This window comes from Pecten maximus, unplaced genomic scaffold, assembly GCF_902652985.1.
Source record: "Pecten maximus unplaced genomic scaffold, xPecMax1.1, whole genome shotgun sequence".
Classification (NCBI taxonomy): Eukaryota; Metazoa; Mollusca; class Bivalvia; order Pectinida; family Pectinidae; genus Pecten; species Pecten maximus.
In genome coordinates this window covers 5,655-17,479 of record NW_022982510.1, presented here as the reverse complement: position 1 = coordinate 17,479, position 11,825 = coordinate 5,655, and the positions used below count along the sequence as shown (strand labels likewise).

Sequence of the window (11,825 nt, the reverse complement as noted above, 5' to 3'; positions counted from 1 at the left end):
TTTTTTAAAAAAAAATTGTTTAAATTTTTTAAGGGGTTACACAAAGAAAGGTAGCCCTTTTTGGGTTAAATTTTATAAGTTTTTACCCCAAAACCTGAAATTAAAAAAACCCCAAAAAAAAACCTTTTAAAAGGGGTTTTTTTTAAAACCTTTTTGGAAACCCCAAAAAGACCTGATTTGGGGGGTTTTGAAAGAATTAAAAAACCCCTTTTTTTTTGGTAAAACAAATTCTTTTCATTTTCCACTTGGTTTAAACCCCCGGTTTTTTAAAAAATTTTTTTAAAAATTGAAAAGGGAAAGAAAAAAAGGGGAAGGAAAAAAAAAAAAAGAGTAACATTCTAAATTTGTATATATTGTAGTCTATATTTGTTCTTACATACATGTAATAGTAATACCCTCTTACTGTGCTACTTATGTCATTGACAAAGTGCTAGGTCACTTATATCATTGACAAGGTTTTAGGCCACTTACACCATAGAGGAAGTGTCACAATGCACCCTAGTATATGGACCACTGAGTGTGAGGTAAAGAGCATCATAATGCCAGAGGAATCTTTGTGGTATCAGACTCGACACTCATCATTCTTCATTCATTGATTCTTCTATTTACACTACACTTGATTGAGGCATTTTTTTGAAATATCAGATAAAAATGTGAAGAACCAAGAAAGACCTCAAGAGTACATCTACTAATTCCTACAACTATATTGATGATCTTGATATGAAAAATTGTAAGAACCTAGCTTGGCCTTTGAAAGAGTTAGGGATCTTGACAAAAATAATTGCTAGAACTTTGACTTTGGCAAGAGTTCATGACCTTAATAAGAATAATTGCTAGAACCTTGACCTTGGCAAGAGTTCATGACCTTAATAAGAATAATTGCTAGAACCTTGACCTTGGCAAGGGTTCATGACCTTGACAAGAATAATTGCAAGAACCTTGACCTTGGCAAGGGTTCATGACCTTAATAAGAATAATTGCTAGAACCTTGACCTTGGCAAGGGTTCATGACCTTGACAAGAATAATTGCAAGAACCTTGACCTTGGCAAGGGTTCATAACCTTGACAAGAATAATTGCAAGAACCTTGACCTTGGCAAGGGTTCATGACCTTAACAAGAATAATTGCTAGAGCCTTGATCTTGGGAAGAGTTCATTACCTTGACAATAATAATTGCTAGAACATTGACCTTGACAATAGTCTGTGACCTCCCACCTATACTGTCTACCTGTCTCCACCCATACAAGGGCCAATGTTGTTCTGATTTTGTTATCGTAATGCAGGGACTAAAGATGGTTGTCCTGGTCTCTGATTGTTTTACTTGTCTCAATACACAATCCACAAAATAGTTGGGCTAAATTTAGGGTATATACCACCCTATTTTGTCATGCATATCATTTCTGATGAGTTCCAAAACAGATGATGACCCTTTGTATTATATTAATCAATGCTACCTTTATTTTTCAAGGAGGATAAATAACTTTTAAGACAAATCAGATATACCTGTATTGGCAGGTTTTGGATTTAAACAAATATCACTTTCATTTTTGCCTCATTTCTTATCGTTATAGATGTAAATTGTATTCTGTAAGTAAATGTTTTATTTTAAGAAATATTCTTAATATGTTGTTTCTTTTGTCATTACAGGTAAGTCACAGAATTTCCTAGTGATGGCAGGTACAGCTGGCTGTATTGAACATCAAAATGGCAGCTTCATGTACTATACTTGTACAAGGTTAGTGATGAAATGGAGAAGTGTCTTTTTATCAGTGAGGTCTAAAACTGTACAGATGTTATGTTATTCCATGTGAAAACAAATACTACAGCAGGGAGCACACAAAATATGCTGGTGTTACCAGCAAGTTCAGTGGATTCAGGAAACAAATTTTATTAAGCATTGTTCATCCAGAAAATGAAATCTCAGGAAATAATTGAAAAAGTTTTTATTGAGTAATGAGGTGACGTAGATATAGAATTTGTTGATCCTCTAATACGTTTTATTGACTAATGAGGTGACGTAGATATAGAATTTGTTGATCCTCTAATATGTTTTATTGAGTAATGAGGTGACGTAGATATAGAATTTGTTGATCCTCTAATATGTTTTTACGGGATTAAAATATGTTTACTAATAAGTCCTGTTACTCTACAGCCAATATCTTATTTATGATATTAAAAATTGTAAATTTGAAGAATATTTACCACACATAATATGTGATTCCACACATGGCTGCTGAAGAATGCTGGAGAGATTTTGAATAGTTTAAAGGCCGTTTCTTACGTCCTAACCAGTTATTATCGCTCAGTGGACACCTGGACAAGGCAAATGTTCTTAAGTCCCAACTAACGCCTTGTGGTCAGCCAAAAGTACAGGTGGGGTGGATAATTGAAGCTCAACAGGCAGACAGGAAGTACTTGAGAAGGGAAGACTACTTTGAGTACATTTGAAGTTACCTAATTGATCAGTGTAATTCATAGACCAAAACGACTTTCAAATCAATGTTCATGGAACCAGAAGTGGAGACTGTTATTACTGTACCACCAGTCCCTAGCTATACTGTAATGATGTTATAATACATGTTATTACTGTACCACCAGTCCCTAGCTATACTGTAATGATGTTATAATACATGTTATTACTGTACCACCAGTCCCTAGCTGTACTGTAATGATGTTATAATACATGTTATTACTGTACCACCAGTCCCTAGCTATACTGTAATGATGTTATAATACATGTTATTACTGTACCACCAGTCCCTAGCTATACTGTAATGATGTTATAATACATGTTATTACTGTACCACCAGTCCCTAGCTATACTGTAATGATGTTATAATACATGTTATTACTGTACCACCAGTCCCTAGCTGTACTGTAATGATGTTATAATACATGTTATTACTGTACCACCAGTCCCTAGCTATACTGTAATGATGTTATAATACATGTTATTACTGTACCACCAGTCCCTAGCTGTACTGTAATGATGTTATAATACATGTTATTACTGTACCACCAGTCCCTAGCTATACTGTAATGATGTTATAATACATGTTATTACTGTACCACCAGTCCCTAGCTATACTGTAATGATGTTATAATACACCATGAGTTTTAACAGAATAGCTAAAGAATACTGACACCACTAAGACACCAGTTGATCAGTCAAACATATCAACTTGACACTGTGAACTAGCCACCCTTGGAAGTCTCGGCTTGTTATATTAGTGGATGCACTCTTACAGGTATTCCTAACGACCTATGTGCACCTGTTGATGACCTATTGTCTTGCTCCTCTCTGTCTGGTAGGCCTGGTAACACATTCCCTTGTAACAGTTTTATAGATCATTTTGGAGCGGAATTTATTTGTTGATGTAGATAGCTTGATAACTGAATATAAACAACAATTCTTAAGACAGTGTCTATCACAGGATATCTACACATAGATATACCGTATATATTATATTAAAGTACCTAGATATACCGTATATATTATATTAAAGTACCTAGACATACCGTATATATTATATTAAAGTACCTAGACATACCGTATATATTATATTAAACTACCTAGACATACCGTATATATTATATTAAACTACCTAGATATACCGTATATGTTACAATAAACATCTTTAGTCCTGTGCCTAGATGTACCGTATATGTTATAATAATGTACCTAGACATACTGTATATACTACAATTAAGAAACATCATTAGTCCTGTACCTAGGGGTACCGTATATGTTACAATAAACATCTTTGTTCCTGTACCTAGGCGTACCGTATATGTTACAATAAACATCTTTAGTCCTGTACCTAGGGGTACCGTATATGTTACAATAAACATCTTTAGTCCTGTACCTAGATGTACCGTATATGTTACAATAAACATCTTTAGTCCTGTACCTAGGGGTATCGTATATGTTACAATAAACATCTTTAGTCCTGTGCCTAGATGTACCGTATATGTTACAATAAACATCTTTAGTCCTGTGCCCAGATGTACCGTATATGTTACAATAAACATCTTTGTTCCTGTACCTAGGGGTACTGTATATGTTATAATAAACATCTTTAGTTCTGGACCTAGGGGTACTGTATATGTTATAATAAACATCTTTATTTCTGTACCTAGCTGTACCGTATATGTTACAATAAATATCTTTAGTTCTGGACCTAGGGGTACTGTATATGTTACAATAAACATTTTTAGTTCTGGACCTAGGCGTACCATATATGTTACAATAAACATCTTGATCTGTACCTAGGGGTACCGTATATGTTACAATAAACATTTTTAGTTCTGGACCTAGGCGTACCGTATATGTTACAATAAACATCTCAAGTCCTTATTGCACAGGTACCTGATCTATATAAGAGTAAAATCCTAATTTTTAAAGCACATTCTTTGCAGTTCTTCTTATGTTGAACTGTTTCTTATATTGGGTATAGGTGTAAGTGTTATGACGAGGATGAACAGAGAAGTTGTAGTTTACAAAGTGCCACCTCAGCATCTAGTCTATATTTTTTACTTTGCTGGCTGAAGTTTATGTTCTCATTAATTGTAGATCTACAAATTACTTATCTTTCTGTTGTGTACATAAAGTAAAAGCATTTGCATTATTATGATAGTGGGAATTTTTATACATGTTAGGATAAATTGGCAGACATTTTGAGTTAATTATAATGTATAAATGTGGACCTTTGTGTGGTATATTTGGTTCCTGTTGTCTGTGAGTGGTGTTTACACCTCTGAATTTTGGATACTGTATGTAGAGATGTTACAGCTTACAAACCCAGTGTTTGTTGTATTCTCGCTCTTTTTGTTGTTTGATGTACAAATCTTTTTCTATAAATTTTTTTCATAAATGACATTTGCGTTCTGTCTCATCATTAGATATTTGATCTCTCATATTTCATCTTTATTATGTACTGTTTACACACTTTGTAAGTTGCTGGTATTTATGAATTATCAAAATCAAAATTCTCCATGAGTATATTTCTGGATTGGTTGATGATATTAGACATTTTTGATCAGTTCCCAGTAAAACAGCGTTACTGCTCTCCCTACAGTATGTCCTGCCAAGCATGATGGGCAGCAGAATTGTACCTGTTGCCCCATTTCATGATTGTAAGAGGCAACTAAATTTGTAATCTTATTCTTTCTTAACAACTTTCTTCCTCCTAATGTCTCCCTTGATACCGCCTCACTGTTTTGACCTTTAGATTATATATTCACCCCTGTGAGGGGCCTTTAGATTATATATTCGCCCCTAGTGAGGGGCCTTTAGACTATATATTTGCCCCTGTGAGGGACCTTTAGATTATATATTCGCCCCTGTGAGGGACCTTTAGAGTATATATTCGCCCCTAGTGAGGGGCCTTTAGACTATATATTTGCCCCTGTGAGGGACCTTTAGATTATATATTCACCCCTGTGAGGGGCCTTTAGATTATATATTCGCCACTAGTGAGGGGCCTTTAGACTATATATTCGCCCCTGTGAGGGGCCTTTAGATTATATATTCGCTCCTGTGAGGGGCCTTTAGATTATATATTCGCCACTAGTGAGGGGCCTTTAGATTATATATTCGCCCCTGTGAGGGGCCTTTAGATTATATATTTGCCCCTGTGAGGGGCCTTTAGATTATATATTCGCCCCTGTGAGGGGCCTTTAGATTATATATTCGCCACTAGTGAGGGGCCTTTAGATTATATATTCGCCACTAGTGAGGGGCCTTTAGATTATATATTTGCCCCTGTGAGGGGCCTTTAGATTATATATTCACCCCTGTGAGAGACCTTTAGATTATATATTCGCCCCTGTGAGGGCCCACACCGAAATAAAGTACAAAAAAAGTATGGAAAAAAAGTACTAAAAAAGCATAGAAAAAGTATGCTTTTTTTGACTCAATTTGGAACCGATATTCCAACACGGTTCCAAATTGAGTCAAAAAAAGTACTAAAGTACAAAAAAAGTCTAACAAAAGTATACCTTTAGTACATTTTATTGTTTTCATTAAGTACAGAAAAAGCACAAATATAGTACAGAAAAAGTACATTAAAAGTACAATAATAGTATAAAGTGCACAGGGCCAAATTGATGGTGTACTTTTTTTGTGCTTTTATACTTTTTTAGTACTTTTACAGGTAAGTCCATAAAGTACAAAAAAAGTACAAAAGTACAAAAAAAGTATGAAAATGGTACAGAAAAAGCAGGAAATTAGTACTGAAAAAGTAGGAAAAAAGTACCAATAAGGTAGGAAATTAGTACTGAAAAAGTAGTGGAAAAGTAGGAAAAAAGTACTAGAAAAGTAGGAAAATAGTACTAAAAAAGTAGGAAATTTGTACTGAAAAAGTATCAAAAAAGTAGGAAAATGGTATTGAAAAGAAGGAAATTAGGACTGAAAAAGTAGGAAAAAAGTACCAATAAGGTAGGAAATTAGTACTGAAAAAGTAGTGGAAAAGTAGGAAAAAAGTACTAGAAAAGTAGGAAAATAGTACTAAAAAAGTAGGAAATTTGTACTGAAAAAGTATAAAAAAAAAGTACTGAAAAAGTAGGAAAAAATTACCAAAAAAAGGGACTTAATTTAATGGTGAAGGAAATTAGTTCTGAAAATATAGGAGATAAGCTTAAATGAGAATACTGCATGCTTAAACAATACATACATCAGTCCCATTCCTAAGAGAAATGCACAATTGTATCAAGTGAAAACAAACATTGAAATACAAGATTAGTTATCCAATCACAATTCCACTGAGTATAATTTCATGCCATAGCAAAGTCTTGATCTAATAAGCTCGAAATTTGTTTAAGGGTGAGGTTAAGGATTTACAGATGGACATCTATGTATAAGGGCAATAACTTTTGATAAATTATTCTAATATTTTTTTCAAGCAGGAAAACACAATTTTATATCATGTGTATGTAGGAGATCCAGACAAAAAAATATACTATTCTAAATAAAAAGGGCAATAACATTTGTAAAAATTGTCGAATCATAATTCCTCTTGAGGAAACACAACAAAAAAAATGTAAATAAAAAACAATGCATAAATGCATACTGAATACAATGAAGTATGGTATATGCATAATGTTGCTTGCTTAAACTGGTCAAATCCAAGTAAGTGTGAATTCGAAAAATAAAATGTCTGATTCTCTTCATTCCTTTTTTGCTTTATGCGAATCATTGCCCTCAATTCGGACCACAATGCAATATCTTCAAGCTTTCCGTCACTTCAGAATGTACTGCATAATCTGTTAGAAGAAAGAGAAAATTTTAAAATATTTTTTATATCAAAACTTAGAATAATTGTGAAGATTTGTTCAATATAAAAATGTAGATAATTTTCCTTATATATATGCACCTGATCACTTTACTGTCATTTATTACATGCATGTCTGCTTGGGAGTCTTTTTATCAAGAAAAGCTAGCCACAGGTATACAAGTTTAAAGCTACAACATAAAACTTTTAATTATAAGGATAAGTACTTTAATAAAAATCAAGCTACTCCAGAATTCTCTGACAGTTTGTTTCATCTTAAATTATGCAACTAACTATCAAAATACTCCAAAACACAGATTTTTTTATTCAATCATTTCTTGAGATCATTTTTTTGTGAATTGATCATGATCATGACATACAACAAATTTTCAATGGATTTTATTGACTTCGTTTTTGAATGTATTTTCTTCAAATTCCATATACTATATAGTAGACAATTATTAGCTCATTTACCGATATTTTTACATACATTCCCTAAAATAGATATACACATGTTGCCCGAAATGTGACGTTACTTTCGTTCTTATATTCTAACTTAAAAATGTCATTGCTATTTTTTTTGAAATTTTATGCAATATCTCTTGAAATCAACTACAAAAAATTCTGTAAATATTATCAGATGAATAAGCAAATAATTCTTTACATGTAAGTGAAATTTCAATAAATTCCATTGAAAAACGAAGTCATAAAAATTAATTGGAAATTTGTCAAAATGCATGAAATATGTAGTAAAGATATTACGAATTTACCGTTACGTGACAGAAATAAAAATGCAATATAACTACGTCGAAGTTCGTCAATAAAGAAATAAAATTCTTCTTGTTCTCAATATTTGGGTGCTATCAATCAGGATGCTTATAAAATCCCAGGCGTATGGTAGCATTAATCTGTAAATTTAATACTTACGTTTAAACACACGTGGATCTAGCAGTTCTTTGTTGATAAAACTCGGGCCGTGTAAACTGTAATCGGTGATGAATTCATTATGAAAACCCTGAAACACGAAGTAATCAAGTATTAATATTAACATGTGTAGGCCCCTATTCACCTATATAATGTGAAACGATGTAGGAACGTGCAGAAGACGAAATAGATTAAGATTTCAATAATAAAATTGTAAACTTACCTGGTCGCGATATCTGTGATATTTTCGGGTGAAAATGAGCATTTGTCGCCAAAAACAACAAGAAAGCTGATATTCTTTGGCCACTTACTGACAGATAGTCGATCTTCTTCAGTTAGGCAAGAAAATGAATTTCGTTTTTAGGCTATTCTATATCAAAATCGTGTTTGTTTATGTTTCTTCCGTAGATAAACATCCGGTGAAATTCAAACATGGCTATCAGACTTCCCGCTAAAATCTCGCTGTTTGTTGCATCATGGGATAAAAAAAAAGTTTTGTCGGATATCTACTGTATCGATTTCATTCTTTTATTACTTGTTTTTTTATATTCTACTTCCTTAACCTCTATTGTTTCATACTTTTGGTATTACTACTTCAGCATTTAAAGCTTGCACATTGCACAAAATGATCGCACGAAGCGAACTCGTCAAATCTCGGTAGATTCCGTAAACCGAAGTAAACAAACGAGATCACGGCCCCGAGGTCATAGGTGAACCGACCGATGGTAATCTGACACAGGTATAAGCCTCGTCAGTACCTGTTATGTAATCCGGATGTTTTGTTTAAATGAGGGTAGGCACCTGTGCTCTGATCGTAGTGAAAGGCAGTCAAGCTTGACAATATAAATTGTTATAATTAACGCCGCGGGCATAAGACTTAGTCTAAGAGGGGCAATATGTGTACAGGTGAGACAAGTTACACAGGTAACTCCAATAAACAATAAAGCTAGGTATGATTTGCCATTACAGTCGACTGTCGCTTATATTAATTAACACCACGGGTGAAATTAACTTTCGGTACGACGTTAAGCATATATCCTGATCGCTTTGTTAGCTTAACACACAGGTTTCAAGATTTAGTTTAAAACAGTTGAAATATTTTTGATCGATCTTGGTGTTGCAGTTATTCAAGCCGTCTACTATATCAATTAAAATATTTATGATAGATCTTGGTATTGATCTTGATTTTTGTATACAATAGAGTATTTTATTTGTACACACAACACTCCTACGAGATCATTCTACAACAGATTAGAGTACAGCTACATTGTGTCGTTGTCCGAATTATCGTACGATATTGCTAAATAAATATCAGACAAATTAAAGTTTTCTTTTTGTGTTCACTTTCACCATTTCAATGAATGCGATGTAATTCTGTTTAAATACCGGAATATTGTTCCTTGATCATGCCTGTTTGTTGTCAGTCAAGCCATATCGAGATCGAGATCATCACAGCGCTTGACTTCAATATACGTTTTACAAAGAAGCGTCCGAGTGACTATATCAGTATTACACATGTTAATATGAGTATATCGGTGAATATTTTGACAGAACACGACGTGATTTCGGGTGCAATTATCAGCTGTAATCTTAAAACCACGTATATCCAGCAAGTATATGATATGCAGACAAAGAGCAGGTGATTTTAATTTCATTTGAATGAATTAAAAGCGTATTACAGGCACGGGCACATGTGTGTTCGTAGAGTGATCTCCGATCTGGTAGAGGTTAACGTTTGGATAAACGAAATGTTTTAAACTCCGTTAAAGAGTTTATAATTAAAGCCAAAATACTGTAACTTCAAAGAACGATCTGGAACAAAATTTTTATAGAGCTAAGTTTTGACGTTCGTCACATGAACGTATAGTAACATTCATCAATGTGAAGTTTATTACTTCTGAGATGCATATGGAAATACAAACGAAAAGTGACAAAGAAATCACCGTTAAAATGTGTGAACCTTACTAACAAAGTACATTGAAGTGAAATACTTATGATAATAATTGTTGAATTTTAATTATTTTTAGATAAATTTCTGTGGTACGAGATCAAAAACATTTAATATTACAAAATGATAATTTTCTGTATCTTATTTGATAGATATTTGTTGTGGTTAATCCTGGGTATTATTTTTTTAGTCTTAGATATGTAGTCGACTGAAAAAGTCAGATTTAATTTTGAAAATATTAATATGCTATAACCCCTCGCAATGTCTGAAAATATTCTAAGTCCATAATAAGTACAAAAAAAGCACAATGGCATTAGCTGAAAAATTCTAAGTCCCAAAAAAGTAGGAAAAAAGTACATCCATATTTTCACAATCTTTCAAAAAAATTCTAAGTCAGATTTTAGCACAAAAAAAGTACTCTGAAAAATTTCAGAGTCCAAATAAAGTACAGAAAAAGTACCCTGAAAAATTTCTAAGTCCAGAATAAGTACAAAAAAAGTACTCTGAAAAATTTCAGAGTCCAAATAAAGTACAGAAAAAGTACCCTGAAAAGTTTCTAAGTCCAGAAAAGTACAAAAAAAGTACTCTGAGAAATTTCAGAGTCCAAATTTAGTACAGAAAAAGTACTCTGAAAAATTTCTAAGTCCAGAAAAGTACAAAAAAAGTATACTTTTTTGGTACTTTTTCAAAAAAGTAGGAAAAAGTGTATACTTAAAGTAGCATAAAAGTATACTTTAGTGTGCTTTATTTCGGTATGGGGGACCTTTAGATTATATATTCGCCCCTGTGAGAGACCTTTAGAGTATATATTCGCCCCTGTGAGGGGCCTTTAGATTATATATTCGCCCCTGTGAGGGACCTTTAGATTATATATTCGCCCCTGTGAGGGACCTTTAGATTATATATTCGCCCCTGTGAGAGCCTTTAGATTATATATTCGCCCCTGTGAGGGGCCTTTAGATTATATATTCGCCCCTAGTGAGGGGCCTTTAGATTATATATTGGCCCCTGTGAGAGCCTTTAGATTATATATTCGCCCCTAGTGAGGGGCCTTTAGATTATATATTCGCCCCTGTGAGAGCCTTTAGATTATATATTCGCCCCTGTGAGGGGCCTTTAGATTATATATTCGCCCCTAGTGAGGGGCCTTTAGATTATATATTCGCCCCTAGTGAGGGGCCTTTAGATTATATATTCGCCCCTAGTGAGGGGCCTTTAGATTATATATTGGCCCCTGTGAGAGCCTTTAGATTATATATTCGCTCCTAGTGAGGGGCCTTTAGATTATATATTCGCCCCTAGTGAGAGGCCTTTAGAGTATATATTCGCCCCTGTGAGGGGCCTTTAGAGTATATATTCGTCCCTGTGAGGAAGGCTTTTGGTTCTGCCTCTGGCCAAGATACTCCTGCATATATATAGTGCTGAGTGGGACAATTGGTTCACCTGTTGTCAGTATGATGTGACTGAGTTAAGTGTGACATTCTGGGTACTTCATTGAGGTAGCACTATAAAGTCAACATCAATTTCATGTTATAACAAGGAGACAAAGACACTACAGCCTCTTGAAACATACACACATGCATCTAGCATACACTTAAATGACCTTAGCTGTTGATAGGACACTAAACTAACCTAAACTGGTATGTCAGTCAGAATCACCCATGTTTCAAATCTTTTCTTTG

The 11,825-nt window shown here is 33.9% G+C and overlaps 1 long non-coding RNA gene across 1 annotated transcript; it reads right to left on the bottom strand.

The window, feature by feature from the left end:
* Positions 1-7,215: 7,215 nt before the first annotated feature.
* On the bottom strand, positions 7,216-8,471 carry LOC117320535. Its single transcript, XR_004531077.1, has 3 exons — positions 8,419-8,471; positions 8,199-8,286; positions 7,216-7,263 (listed from the first exon to the last, which is right to left on the bottom strand). It is a non-coding gene; the product is annotated as an uncharacterized LOC117320535 (long non-coding RNA).
* Positions 8,472-11,825: the final 3,354 nt, after the last annotated feature.